This window comes from Xenopus tropicalis, chromosome 1, assembly GCF_000004195.4.
Source record: "Xenopus tropicalis strain Nigerian chromosome 1, UCB_Xtro_10.0, whole genome shotgun sequence".
Classification (NCBI taxonomy): domain Eukaryota; kingdom Metazoa; phylum Chordata; class Amphibia; order Anura; family Pipidae; genus Xenopus; species Xenopus tropicalis.
In genome coordinates, this window is record NC_030677.2 from 36,745,061 (window position 1) to 36,761,360 (window position 16,300).

The window sequence follows — 16,300 nt, forward strand, 5'->3', positions numbered from 1 at the left end:
TATGGCACACACAGGGCTTCCAAATAGACAAACTGAAATACGATTTGTTACTTAAAGAGCTGTGACAAGCTGCCTGCCACCTAAAGCTCTGCTGACAGAGGCCTTGAGTAACTATACAGAAATCCTGGCTTGCAGAAGGCCAGGTACACATGGTAAGCTGCAGTGCAGTGTAGGTTTGTGGCAGGCAGTGGGAAGTAAAGGGCACACTGTATTACCTGTAGGTTTGGTCAGATCTACTATTCTGACTGTGACAAATCACCCTGGTATATTTGTTTTTAGGCAGATAGTGTACAGACGTCAGGTGGAAGGTAAACCTGGTGGATGTTTTTGTGGGTCCCAGTCAGAGATGAACATGCACACCAAAAAAGGGACAGTTATAAGTTGATTTATTTCATATCATCCCAAGTGGTTCAAGTTTGTAATCATAGGGGAAAATATATAATGCAACCATTCCACAGACCACATATTACAAATTTATATCATCACAGATTAATAAATTCAGAGTTCATGTTTATCCAATTACCATAATTATATATTACATATAATTTGACATTTTATCTATGAAAACTGCATTATATAAAAATCATATTGGGAAGCAGCCCCATTCCAGCAGGTCAACTCACACATTACATTAAATGCATCAGGATGTCAAGTGACCAGATAATAGATCCATTTTCCTTTCATATGTAATAGCTTATTTCACATATCCCCAACTCCATTTGATGGCACTACATTATCAATTCTCAGGATTTTGAAAAAAGATCCATTTTCATTACTGCATTTCAAAAAATGCTTTCAAGCTGGGGTGGCTTTACTTTTAGCAGAGATCGGATTAAAATGCTCCCTCATCCTTCTTTATCATTTCCCACTTATAGTATTACAGAATATCTGACATACCTGTGTATGTGTATATATACAGGTATTGGACCCGTTATCCAGAATGCTCGGGATCAAGGGGTCTTTCCGTAATTTGGATCTCCATACCTTAAGTCTACTAAAAAATAACAAAACATTAATTAACCCAATAGTATGGTTTTGCTTCCAATAAGGATTAATTATGTCTCAGTTGGGATCAAGCACAAGGTACTGTTTTATTATAACAGAAAAAAAGGAAATCAGTTTTAAAAGTCTGAATTATTTGATTAAAATGGAGTCTATGGGAGACCGGCTTTCCGTAATTCGGAGCTTTCTGAATAACGGGTTTCTGGATAAGGGATCCCATACCTGTATATTGAAAATACCTTGAAAAAGGTCCCAAAAGGGACCAAAACGTTGGTTATACATGCAATACACTTGAGATTGTTTGAACTATAAGACCCTTGGCACTGGTTGTGTTTTATTTTGTATTTTGAATTCCGTGCACAAGGGCAGCTATCCAATAGCATTTTGGAGTGAGGTGCTGTCGTAAGAGCTTATATATATATATATATATATATATATATATATATATATAGATAGATAGATATAGATACATACACACACACACACAAGTGTATATATATATGGAATCCTCATCAGTACTACAATTACACTGGAGGTGACTTAGTTAATTGGTATACACCTAAAAAGAATACCTAGGAGTACACTCTTATATATGGATTTCCTGCACATGCCTTGTGGTCTATCAAGGTCCAAGCTTTTAAAACTGTGGGTTACATAAAGACAAAGTATCCATATTGTGTGTCTTATACTCCACCCTTTAAAGGAGAACTAAACTTAAAAAATGAATATGGCTAGAAATGCCATATTTTATATACTCTAGGGGGCACATTTACTAATCCGAATCCCGAATGGGAAAAAAATCGGATTGGAAACTAAAATTTTGCTACTTTTTCGTCGCCGTCGCGTTTTTCTCGTATTTTGCACAATTTTTTCGTCACCGTCATGACTTTATCATATTTTGCGTGACTTTTTCATCGCCGTCGCAATTTTTCCGTATTGAACAATTGTACACGGCAGAAAAACCAATCCGATTTTTTTCGCGACGACGACGAAAAAGTCGCGACACTTCACAAAAAAGTTGTGACGGTGACGAAAAAAATCGCAAAAATACAGATCATTATGGAAAAGATGCATTCGGTCGCTTTTCGGACGTTCGTGGATTAGTAAATGTGCCCCTAGTACTATACTAGTAATCAAAGTACTTTAAAGTTGTCACAGGGGGGGTCACCATACTGGAATCTGTTAGAAGTGTCAGTGACACTCACAAGCTCAGTGGGCTCTGAGCAGCTGTTGGGAAGCTGAGCTTAGGGGTCATAGCAAATTATCAAGCAGAAGATAAGGTTGGCCTGTTATATATGCTGATGCCGCAGGGCTGATTATTTAATTCTGATGCTACTTGCACTGGTTTCTGAGCTGCCATGTAGTTATAATCTGTATTATTTACTAATCAGCCTTATTATTGTGACCATTATATTATATACATACAGTATATTGTAAGTCGATCCCTAAGCTCAATATGTGCCAGCAGCACAGAGCATGTGCAATAAATCAGCAGAAAAGAAGATGGGGGGCTACTGGGGCATCTTTAGGGGCACACATCTTCTCTGCTAAAGGGCTGTGGTTGCCTTGGGCTGGTACAGAAGCCCAAAACAAAATGTGCAACATTTATAGCCTACTTATTTAGTTATGCTTTAGTTCTCCTTTAAATTATAAGCGCCTATTAGCACGGCCAACTTTACCGACTGTATGTTTCAACATTTGTATGTAATCTGTTTGTTTCTTGCCAATACCTCACATAATATGCCACCAATATGGATTTATGCAGCCTAGTTTGGAGCAATTACAAGCTACTGTTTTCTTTTTGCAGAGAAAAGGATGTCTATGGGAGATGCCTTTCCAGTAATTCCAGTAATTTCCGGATAATGGATCATATACCTGTATAAGTAAACATGTTATATTGAGGTCACCACCTCTTTCACTACAGGACACTTATAATAAGAGAAAATACATTTAAGAAACATTGCATCTCCAGCATTTAAAATAAAAATTCAATAACCAGTTTTACAGCACTTGCTGTAAATGCTCCTTACTTGATACACAGCAGCCGGTTGTAAAATAGAAAAATCTACAATATAAAAGTGCTGAAGGTGGGTGCAAGGGTATTATTGCACAAAGATTACATCTCACTCCAAGGCTCATTAATCTGAACCATATGTTATGAAAATGAAACCTACTGATTTTTATTAGAGAACTGAATTTATATGTTAAAATATGACTTTTCTCCAACATGTAAAACAGGGAGTTGTTTCCATCCCTCCATGCCGCAAGTGGGTCAGGTGGTTTCCCTACAATATAACAAAATGCGAGTGGAATTTCAGCACAGACATTCCCAGAAGTCTGATACAATATGACATCATGCTAATCCAACACAATTGCTACTGGTTTTAAAATCAGACATGTCTATAAGTTAATCTAGCTCTGAGCTTGGGAGCGAGATCTATAAAATATATATAAAGATTTAATAGTACTGATGGTGGGTTCAAGGGTATTGCACATATATTGAATCTAAGTTGCAATTGTGTTGGATTACTATGATGACATATTGCATTACCATTATGGGAATGTCTGTGCTGCTTCCATTCTGTTATATTGTACTATCTGACCCATTTATGGTATGGAGGGATGGAAAGAACTTCCTGCTGTTTTACAGGTATATAATTGCTAATTGTCTAAATGCCCCTTTAAGAACGCATATATCCCTATTAATTCAAAATCAGACTTACAATCAAGGACACCGGAACTACCCTTAATGTGAATGTTAGTTTGAATGGAACCTGAGTATTTTTGGGTTTAAGATAAAATCTGTGCACAATGCAAGTTAAAGTTCTGTTTCTGGAGATTTAGCACAAGCACCTAGCTTGGCAGAAACAATATGTTATTGTGCCTAAGGAAGTTGCACTGATGGGTGCCTGTGCTGACAGTAGGCAAATGAACAGCTCCTTAATCCTTTGCTGAGGCAATATGCAGAGACAATAAACCAGTTGAAACAAGACCCCTTCCATGAAAGGCAAAGCCGCAGACAGCCCCCAGAAAACTGTGAATTCCATCAATCTGGCTTGTTTAAGCATAGTTATACCAGTGCGATCCCAGCAGATAAGGCATTTATTTGAAACCCAGCCAGCTGCTGCTCCCTCTCATCACCCTACCGGCTCATACTCTGCTTCCCTGGTGGGATTATTCTGACACTTGATATTCAAGAATTGCCAAAGTAATCACTTATTTTCTCTCCTCATAATGAGGCATGAGAGGAAAGAACACATAAAAACATCAAGGTTTATGGCTGTAAATGTACAGTGCCTTGCAAAATTCTTTAACCCTCCACCAATTCTTTCATTAATGAACATAAAATGCCACAAAGAAATTACCATCTTTGTGATACTTTTTTTTTTTTAATGTGACCTTGTTTTATGTTAGAAACAAATCGAATAGGTCAAGGATCTGACTACATTTGTAAGGCCTCATGTTCGACTTCCATTATGGTTACAGCAAGGATCCAAATGGAGACCCAGCAGCTAGATGTGACCCTTTCATAGAATTTTTATAGTCTTTATTCAGCTAAAGTGCTTTGCAGAGTTCTTTGCACAACATTATTACTTGGGTTGAGACCAAAAAATGGGTTCCCATGCTGAGAGTCAAGCAGCTGACCTTTTCAGTTCTTCAAGGTGACTCTTGTCAGCCTTGGGCTAGTGCATGTGGATTATAAAACTTTTCCTGAGAATTGTGTACTGGGCATGTGCCCAGCTAGAATTGGGAAAGGGGATACCTGGGGATGAAAGAAAAAGGTGGCATAGTTCTCAGAAACAGTACCCTTGGGCTGATATTTTTTGAAGAAGAGGATAGCAGGAAAGCAACTGGTGGTGGGTGCCTAACACCTTGGCACCCTCTAGTGATTTTAAATTTCCCTCTCCTTTAAGATGGTTCCCCTTCATCCCCACTAATACAATGCTATGTCTTTGTACAAGAGCAAATAGCTATTACAATAAGATGTGTAACTGATCCTAAACCCTGGCCCTTGAACATGGTGCAATAGAAATCACTGGGCCTCTACATGCAAACATTGCACAGCACTGGTTACAGCATCTGTAAGTGGGGCACAATGTACACAAGACCTCCCCTATATCGCCGTTATAAGGGATAAAGTTTCTCAAAGGCTTTATTCCCCGTTTTAGGCAAAAAAAAATCACATTTGGTATTGGCAAAGAACATTATAATTATGACATCAAAAATAGCACTGGTAAACAATATTTTGGCTAAACCTAACACATTGCCATATCCTGACAAACACTTCTCAGTGTGTTGCCTTTAACACAAGCAAATACAAGACCTACGGAATCGCCAGAATGCAGAGCTAAGTGCATCGTGAAGCAGGTATGTGTGACAGATGCATCTCGCTCTAGTGATATATGTCTGGCCCACCTAGCAGCATTCACAGTGTAATTAGGAGCACTCACTATTTTGTGCAGATAAATATGCCTAATTACAGCTGTCTGTATGTGCCCTTTCTTGCCTTGACCCTTAGCAAATAAAGGTGACAAAATGCCACATTGTGACATCAGTCTTAAGAAAGACACTCTACTATGGAAAAAGAAAGGCCACATAAGGTATAAAAACAAAATAAAACAGAAGGAATAGAATGAATGCCCGCGAGTACAGTTAAAACAAAATTAACATTATATAAACTATAGCGTTGTTTACTATTAAAGGTAAAAACACACACTTATGTCTGACAGTTCAACGTCCACAAGCTGTAGAAAAACTCACCAATATAGAAAGGATAATCCAGGTGCTCCAACCCAAAGGCCTCAGCTCAAGGGAGAGGACCAATGGTTAGCACAAAAAAAGAAAAGGTGGCACTCTGAACATCTAAAAAACCCATAATTTAAAAGTAAAAAGAAAAAAAATCTTTATTATACACTCCTCTCATAAAGCCTAACGCATTTTGTGTCTATCTGACACTTAATCATAGGTTTTATCATGGGCTCTAACAAGGTTCCTTAAAGTATTCCTTAAGAGACACTATATTTAGCCAGTACTTTATATAGCTCAGACACAATACTCAGTGCTTGCTTGGAATTTTATATTAATTTACATTATTTCCTGATTTATTGGTGCCACAAACAAGCAGGTTTTTGGACTGTAAAAGGAGCCCGAAGAACCAGACTGAAGCAGATAATGCCCTTGTCAGAATGGAGCACAAGGTAAGGTAATCACACTATGGTTCCAAGGAAAAGGACATTAGTATGCTTGCTGCTGGCTAGGGATATAATGCTCTCTATCACACTGGCATCTATAAAATGGAAACATTTACTGGATAAATGTAACAGGTTGAAATCTCTTGAGAATGGCTACTTTGTATTTTCACAGGGATTACAAGGAATCAGATCGTATTGTGGGTCCTTTCTATTAGAATCTGTTCCTGCATGATATGATTTGCCCACAGATCCCAGCTAACAAGGGCACGCTAGCCTCACACGCATCTGCTGTACATATGGATTCCCACACAGCAAATTCCTTTTTAAATAAGGATAAAGAGATAAGAGATGTTCCCTCATTCCTACTAAATAAAAGGTATTAGTATAAGTAGATGCAGGTCTCCCGTTTAAAGCATGAAAGCTGGTGAAGTGGTTGATAGTCTCCCAGCCCTGAGGCCATACATTCCTGTCACTGAAGGTGCAGCTACTCCCAGCGGTTGCTCCAGCAAGCACGTAGCACGAGGCAGGGACACACACGAGTGGCGCTGGGGAGCACTGCACTGCAAGGAGAACGGATGGGTGACTGCTGCCGACACTGACGTATATACACGGCTACTGGGCTATATGCTGGCTGTATTGATGGGAAACTGTTGCTTGCTGGTGTTTCCCTACAACACAGCGCACTTGTATAGAGCCTAATGCTCACACACACACTTCGAAAAAGGCTGTGGAAGCAGCTGAAACGTTAGATGGACGTTTGAAATAAACAAGGTGAATTTTTCCACTAAGACCTGTGAGTGCGGCATTTTCCTTTTTTGTCACACACACACATATATATATATATATATATATATATATATGGGGCACAATACTGTTTAAGAGCTCTATCCATAAATCACTGCTTCATTCCAAGGTACAGCAGTGAATCAGTACAGGCATGCTGCTTGATGGCTGGTTAATTATACTGCTTATATATACATATACTGCAGAATACTGCATATTTCCATACACCGACAATACATAGCACAGCAGGCTACACAGATACAAGGCAAACGGAGCTATCCCTATGGAAAAGGCAGCATTTCCTTCCCCCAGTTGGCTGTACAACATAACAGCTAGAAGGTAAGAGAGGCCAGTAAGAGGCAAGCTAAGCCAGGAATGCAGCCCAGTCTGCTTCCCCACAGCCCCCGTGCCTGCTGCTGCATTCCATACCTTGCTGCTGCATTTCATGCTCTCAGTCTGGGCTACTGCAATGATCTACAGACAGACAGCAGCAGCAGCACAATCCCAGTGTGTCTCAAAGCAGCCCAATCCCACACACCCTTCTCCATACAAATGGAAATCATCAAGCAGTGCAGCTCACTTACTGTGTGCGTCCAACTGTCAGTGCTCCATCCAGTACTGGCTGATAGCCTGCCTTCTCTCTCTCCCCCAGACCAGAAGCTCCAGCCCCAGCAGCCGGAAGCTGATTCCAGCTCTCAGCCCTCAACTCAGGAAACAATTCCCAGCCCCTCCTTTCCTCTTCCATACTACTGGCTTGGAGTGACTGTGCTAGTCTCAAAGGTGTCTGGCGCCATCTGCTGTACTCTGTACACTCTGCACCTTGATCCCTGCAAGGGAGTCAGCCTGGTTATTGCGGTATGTTTCATCATGCCTGCATCAGCTCTGCGTCCTCCTTCAGGCATTTAGCTGCAATAAATGAAGTTTTCATAATTGATAAGTACTTCATCTAACTGTTGGTATAATTATTTATTAGTTAAAATCCTCTTTTCCTTTTTCATTGACCTCTGTGCAATTTGTGTGCAGATTAAAACCCACGCTGGTATATCACATCCTACTTTGCAGATGCCAGCTACTTACACTGGGATTCTGGTAAACAATGCTGCATTTTAGTTAAAGATCACAGTGATTGGCACCGGAATTATATATCTTGCACTTTAAAACATTTAGTAAGTGACGTCCCATATCATATCTTTTTTCATTGTTTTTCAGCATTAGTGCAAACAATTATTTTGCTTTATACCTAGTGCATTTTAAGAGGCCTAGTTATATAAATGTGTACAGGTATGGGACCTGAATGTTTGGGACCTGAGATATTCTGGAAAAGGGGGATTTCTGTCATTTGGATCTCCATACTTTAAGTCTAATAAAAAACAATTTAAACATGAAATAAACCCAATACTTTGCCTTCAATAAGGGTTTGTTTTTTTTTATTGTGGCAGGGATCAAGTGCTAGGTACTGTTTGATTATCACAGAGAAAAAGGAAATATGTTTTTAAAATGTTGAATTATTTGATTAAAATGAGAGTCTATGAGAGATCATTATCTCTTAATTCAGAGTTTTCAATAACGGATCCCCTACCTGTATAATATATAAAATGTAAATTTCATCACTGCATTTTGTTCCATGGTATACCATTGGAAAAAATCTTTAAAACCCTCTTGAATTAGGGTTCATGATTGTATAAATAGGAGAAGAACTGTACAAAGCAGAATTGTAAAAACTCACTATAAAAAGCTGTGGTAGACCTCCCAGCAAACAAAACTCCTGGTCCGGATGGACTACTGGCTGCCTGGTATAGATTACTGGCTGACCAAATTACCCCTAAGCTCCTTGAAACATACATATATGCATCACAGACAGAGGAACTCCCTTCCTCATGCTACAATGCAATAATCACACTAATACTTAAGGATGGGAAAGACCCATACTCATGTGAGTCTTACAGACCTATTTCTTTGATCAACACTGACACTAAAATACTCGCAAAAGTACTAGCAAACAGACTCATAAAAGTAATTACATCTTTCATCCATCCTGACCAGACAGGCTTTATGCCGCATAAGACCACCTCTATCAATCTCAGGCGACTATACACACATATTCGGCTAGCACATCAAGGTCAAACTGCGGGGGCAGTAGCCTCACTAGACATAACCAAGGCGTTCGACTCTGTCAATTGGCAATATCTGTGGCAGGTGTTGGAGAAAATAGGGTGTGGCCCTATGTTTATCTCATGGGTCAAACTACTGTATAAGAAGCCTGTAGCGCAAGTCAGGGTCAACAACACACTATCTGAAGTATTTGAGTTAAAAAGAGGTACCAGGCAGGGATGCCCCTTGTCACCCCTTATATTTGCACTGGCCATTGAACCTCTGGCAGCAAAAATAAGGCAAACTCCCATGGTCAAAGGAATTAAGATTGGCAACCTAGAGGAGAAAGTGGCACTATACGCAGATGATGTACTACTCTTCCTAGCAGACACTAACCTCTCACTACAAACAGCACTAGAAATACTGGAGAAATTTGGGAGGTTAAGTGGCCTATGGATAAATAAAACTAAATCTGTACTTTTTCCACTGGGGAGTTAAGTCGCAGCAGATAACCCTCCCGCGCTTTCACTAGTATCTAGATTCCGCTACCTTGGCATTATAGTCACAACAGACCCATCACTGTACACCAACAAGAATCTAGAGCCCATCCTAGCAAAATTCAAATCTGTAACTCCCCACTGGAACAAATTACCGTTGACGCTATGGAGAAGAGTAAACCTCTTTAAAATGCTATACCTGCCCAAATTTTTATACCCACTGTGGAACTCGCCGATATATATAACTAACCAGTTCTTTAAAAAACTAAACAGTGAACTAATTTCTTTCATCTGGTCCAACAAAGCCCCAAGAATAGCATGGCTTACACTCACGGCCCCAAAAGAAAAAGGGGGGCTGGCTCTACCCCACCTACAAAACTACTACTTTGCAGCTCAACTATCCTATATACATAACTGGTTTAACCCTGACTGCAGCAACTCATTGACCGCACTGCATGCGGCAATTATGGGCTCCTTAGAGGCTATACGCAACTTGCCATATAGACGACAGGCTGACCTCCCCCCTTTGCCCGAGGTACTTACCACTCCTAGGAAAGCCTGGGTTAAGCTACAAACTAAGGTCCGTACCCCTCTTTCTCAATTATCAGGCAAAGCGCCCCTATGGAGAAACTCCAACCTACCACAAATGAGACGCTTAGTCGACTTCCAATATTGGCCACAATTAGGAATCAGACACCTAGATGATCTACTGGTGGAAAACTGTTTTGCATGATTAGAACAACTGAAAGTCAAACTCAATGGGCCAAATATTCAGTTTTTTCGTTATCTTCAACTTAGACATGCCTTTCATTCCCAGTTTGGGACCTACCAACTCTCACCCACATTACTGTCGTGAGAAGCTAGACTCTGGGCCTTAGACCCCACCAAACTAGTCTCTCAACTATATAGCATAATCCAGGCCTCACATCCAGCTCTATTTAATAAGGCCAAACGTAAATGGCTGGCAACTATCCCATCCCTAGACGAGGATCAGTGGGACGAAACAACTGATAACTTATATGACTTCCTAATATCACTCAGAGATAGAATGATCCAATTTAAGATGATTCACCAAATATACATTACCCCCCTGAAACTCAAGGCCATGGGGAAATTAGAAAGATCTAAATGCGTGAAATGTAATATGGCAGAAGCAGGGTTCCTCCACTTGATTTGGGACTGCCCCAAAGTACTAACATTCTGGACAGAAGTCACTCACTATATAGAGGAACAACTGTCCCTCCCTGGCATCAGGTCCCCCGAAGTATGCTTATTAGGAATAATTGACGAATTAATACCTCTTCAAAAATCAAGAACATTACTACGCTCCCTTGTGTTCTATGCAAAGAAGGTAGTAATAATGAAGTAGATGAGCCCCAATCCTCCCACAATTCAACATTGGATAGAACTAATAAATGGGACACTTCCACTGATCAGGCTGACATACAATGCCCGGGGAGCACCTGGGAAATTTGAGAAAATATGGGAACCCTGGCTAGATGCCAACCCCAGTATACCTCTACCGGATGATTAATACGCACATAACCCCTAGTGTACCTTGACAAGTTGATACCACATGCAGTTCTAACTGTCACCAAGTATATAATGTAAATGATATATAAGTGATAAAGATGATGTAAGTGCCAATTATTTTACTTATCTGTTTTATTTTGTTTTATTTCTGTTTGTTTGTTTGTTTAAAAATGCTAAATAAAAACCTTTTAAAAAAAAAAATAAAAAGCTGTGGTGCTGTGAAAATTGTATAAAAAATTATTATAATTAAAAAGTTATTTGGGCTGCTTTTTACATGCCTATGAAGATTCTCATTCATCCAGGTCATTATATACAGTATCTAGTAGAATTAAGTCTAAAACAACTGGACTTTTCTGAGATTTTTCCTTGAAAACGTTTCACCACTCATCCGAGTGGCTTCTTCAGTCAAATGACTGGTAGGGAATTCTCTGGCATTTAAGCCTGGAAAAACCATCCCTGAACAGAGGAGGGGGCCTGCGACACCGCTTGCCAGAAACATACAATGCAGCTTTGACATCCTTACCCCGGCAGTTTCACAACAGCTCACACTTCCATTCATGTACTTTGAAGGATTAACACCTGCATCAATGTTAGGCACCCCTTCAAGAAGGGGAAGAGCGCCTCCTCTTTACCTCCTTAAATTTTAATTGGTCTTCATTTTTTTATAGTTTTAAAATGAATAGCCTGCTTCTCCCCTCCTCCCCCCCCTTCTACCTTTTTTTTTTTTTTTAAACAGAATGGCACATTGTGGCCCAGTAGATGCGATGTGAGTGGGCCCCAAAAAAGGGACTGTTCGCGCCTGGCCCTCTAAGAAGATTTGATGGCAATCTTTAAATTTTTAAATTATAAAACAGTACCTTGTACTTGATCCCAACTAAGATCCTTGTTGAGGCAAACATTCCTATTGGGTTTATTCAAAATTTAAATGATTTTTAGCAGACTTAAGGTATGGAGATCCAAATTATGGAAAGATCTCTTACCTGAAAAACCCCAGGTCCGGAGCATTCTGGATAACAGGTCCCATACTTGTACTATAATTTGTTAACAGTAGTAGTAAAATTGGATCCTTAACCCCTTGAAGTACTAAACGTTTGGCCTGTTGGCATAAGTGAACTCAACACAAAAATGAAAGAACAAAATGTGTATGGCCATTCGTATGGTATCCGGGCTGTCTGATTTTCAAAGTCTTAAAGAAAATCTAAGCAATATCTTTAGTAACGATTTGTTGGAGGTAATAAATTCCTTAAGAATAAACCCCAATAGCAACTTTAGGATGTCTTCTGCAACAAGATAGTTCTTCGGAAACACTACCACTAAAAAAATAGACCCAACTGCCAAGAGAATGGTTGTTCTCTGAAACACCCTGTACTGGAAAGTCTACTGTATGGTTTGAAGATGTTTATAAGAAAAAAATATATTTTTTGTCTGGCTTAGGCCATTCTAGCCTGAATGAGCTGTCACTTTCCTAATCTTCTTTTATTCATCCCAAGAAAAAAGCTGTTTACTTTTAGAAGCCAACTTAATGTCCTTCATCTATCACTGGGAGAGCCTTAAGGAATCAATCTGTCTTTTCCAAGGGAAAAAAATCATGTACTGTCTAGGAATACACCTTTCTCCAGAGAATCTTTATCACAGTCAAACTTACAGATTCATAAACTAGAATAAATACTTTTCTCAAATGACCTCACAGGAAGGTTTGCGTCCTTCACCTGGACGAGCGATAGGGTCTGCTGTGGCCCTTGAGACATAAAGACAACCTGATGTACACTGCAAAAAAAAAAAAAAAAAGATAATGTTTTGTATTTTACCTACATATTACCTACATAAGTATTGCATTATTTTCCTATTGCAAAGAGAAGATCTCATTTACATTTTACTCATATTTAACCATAATGCAGCGTTTTTTCCCCCACAATTCCAGTGTAACTGCAACGTCAAGGTGGTGATGTATGTGCGCTTCAATCAGAATGAAGACTGTGCTCAAACCCCTAGGCACGAGTACACTGCGTCCATTGATGCAGGCCACTATTGGAATCCTGCAGCTACCGCCACCTTCAAGGATCCACTTTAAACCCAAGTACCTTAAATGAATGGGGCCAACTGACACAACAGTTGCAGCAAAAGTTGAACTTAATGGGCCCTAGGGACTCAGTACCAGAGCTCGGGGATTGGACAGAATCCACAGCAAATTGGAAAACATAGCACTAGGATAGGAAACTGCTCCTTTCCACAGAACCTACAGAACCTGGCAGCTCCATGTACAGGACCCTATAATTTAAAAAGACTGCATATATGAAACAAACCTTGGGCTGCTGGTCCTTCAGCACCCTGCCCCTCACCCAGTGAATATAATAGCTAAACTGAAAACACACCAGTCCAGGATACTATTCCACTTAGTGAAATGCTGCCATCTTCTGTCATTTCCCAGGGTTCCCTTAGCTATCCAGGAGTGTCTGCAATAGCAGTAGGCTAACACTACAGAATTTGGCAAAAAATGCAGCACCTTCCAGATCGGATCCCCAAAAAAGTATTATTTACTGATATACGTTATTGACATTATAGACATTAGCAGCATCTGTTACTGCATCGATGCCCGTAATCATAGACATGCAGTAGTCAAAAACAGTACACAATTAAAATAAACACAAGCCCTCTAGTGTTCAAAACATAGAATGCACTCATATAAAATTACTTTAAAAACATACATAGAAAAATGCAGTCACAAGTTGCAGGCAAGCTGCACACCACGAAAGGAGATAGTTCCTGGGTGCCAGTGCAGAAAGCGTAAATGTATAGGATTGGATTGACAGCATTCACAGGTTTTTCACAAAGAAGTCAAGTAATTATATTAAATAAATGTGAGGCTTTATTTAGTCCGATGTTTCAGCTCCTAACTGGAGCTTTCATCAGGGACAGAAAAATGCAGTCAATATTAAGCAATGGTACAACAACAAAAAATTCCACCAGCACACCCTTACCTCCTCCAACACTTAATACTCAGTGCACAGCCCAGAGAGTCGGCACTCCCAACACAGTCCAGCAAGAAATTTGACCGACACAACAAGTGTGATGCAAGCGGGGCTTAGCCCCTGCGCGTTTATTCAAAGTATAGCAGCAATATTTCGGGGGCATGCCTAACGAAGTGGTACGCCACCCAAACATTGCTGCTATACTTTGAATAAACACTCAGAAGCAATGGTACAAGACATATGAGTGGATCTTTACTGAATTCAAAATAAAGTATTTCAATTACCGGTATATCTATGGTGAACGCCATGGTGAAACTCAAATGAAGGTCATTAGTGTTCAAATGTCTTACAAAAGATTCCAATTCAGACACAGAGCAGAAGAAAGAGAGGGGAGCACTCACCAGGATAGCCCACCACAGTAAGTCATTTCGTGCTGCCACGCTATGCTGCCCCCGATTGGGCCAAAATTTCAAACAAAAATTTATAGAGAAGCGGAGCACAGAAAGACTTAAAAATAAAAACATGTATTTATTTCATCAGTTAAAAACAGGTCAGAGCATATTCACCTCATGGCTTAACGCGTTTCGTGGTTGTACCACTTCCTCAGACACAGAGCCCTGCCAAATCAATATGAGTTTGTCTATATAGCATCTGTGCCAAACAATATAATGACAAAATGGGTTAGCAACTCCACAGATAGACAGCTCCCACCAACCAATGAACAGGTTGGCAAATGAGGGTTGGTTGGAGCAGTGCCAAATCTTTGGAGATGATAACCAATTTCATCATAATATTGTTTGGCATGGGCACTATATCGACAACCTCATATGGCAGAGCTCAGATTCTGAACTGGAATCTTCTGTAGAGTATTTACTTGCCTTCAGCAGCCTGACTTGTTTAAGAAGCACGGTCTAATCAACATTGAGTGGCATTTCCCTTCCATTTCTTAACACTACAAATTGGCATGCGCAGTCAAGTTCTGATTTTATTCAGGAACATATTGGCACCCCCAGCGATTTTACCTTTCCTTTTCCTTTAATCCAACCCGAGTGACAAGGCAGCAATGTCACCTCTCAGTTTCCCCAGCAGACAGGCCCCCAATATACTGTTTATTGGATTGTGTGTTTTAAAGGGATAGATGCACACTCCTATCTACTCCCTAATACAAAATAGGGTATATGTGCCAAGTTATGTTCTGACACTTACCCTACCCTCACTCCTATCTTACTATAAAATGTTAAAATAGTTGAATCAGTTGCTGGTTGTTCCAGTCCTATCCAGCAACCTTGGCTAACTTTGAGGTATTTTCTATATGGGAACAACCAATGTATCTCAGTGTATCTGTTACTGTTTGCTAATTGTGAATTGGAAAATAAAAACTTCACAAACACAACCCCAGGCCAGCATTAACCAAAGCAACCAGTAATTCAGAAGTCAGGCCCTTTTGGCTCTGTGTGCCATACACTTAAACGGCCACCTAATTCCCACACCCATGGAATTTATTTCCATTCTTTCAGAACCTGCATCCCTACATGGGACACTACACAGAAAAACCCACATTCGCTGCAGATAAAATATTCCCTAGGAAATTGTTTCCACAACAAAATAAAAGTAAAAAAATATTTCCTAGAAATAATCGACTTGATCTTGAGCACAGGAATTTGTTGAGAGATGAAGTGACAAAAGCCTTGAATATCGGTTGTCTCATCTATCTGGCAGTACTGTAAATTTTGATTGGGTGCCTTAGAAGGTGCCCAAACATCGTAAGGTTAATGCTGAATCGTCAGATAGGGGTAAAGAATAGTTTTTACTTGAATATCTGACGATTCAGCTCTTAACATTAGCAGAGTGGATGAACAATAGTTGTGGGAAAGATGGTTGTGTGTGTAGCCACCATAAGGTTGGCCAGCCTAACAGTTTCCTGGAGGACTGAGATAGAGGAGCAAGAACCACAGCCGGCTTTGACTCTTCAACCAATGCAGTAGAAGTCTGTCTTGTGTGCTTCTCGACAGTTCTTTTAATCAGAAGGTTGTGCTACATTACTTCAATAGTCAGAACCAACGGTGCAGAGAAAGCAAGGGTCAAACACTACTCTCAATAGTAGTTATATTTAACTGCAAAACCACAAAACGTGTAGTAAATGTAAACTGTAAAGCTGCAGCCGAGTAATTTCTTTTACTAAGCATTTATTTTTAGGTTTGCAAACTGCGGCCCCTTTAAATGCTACAGACTT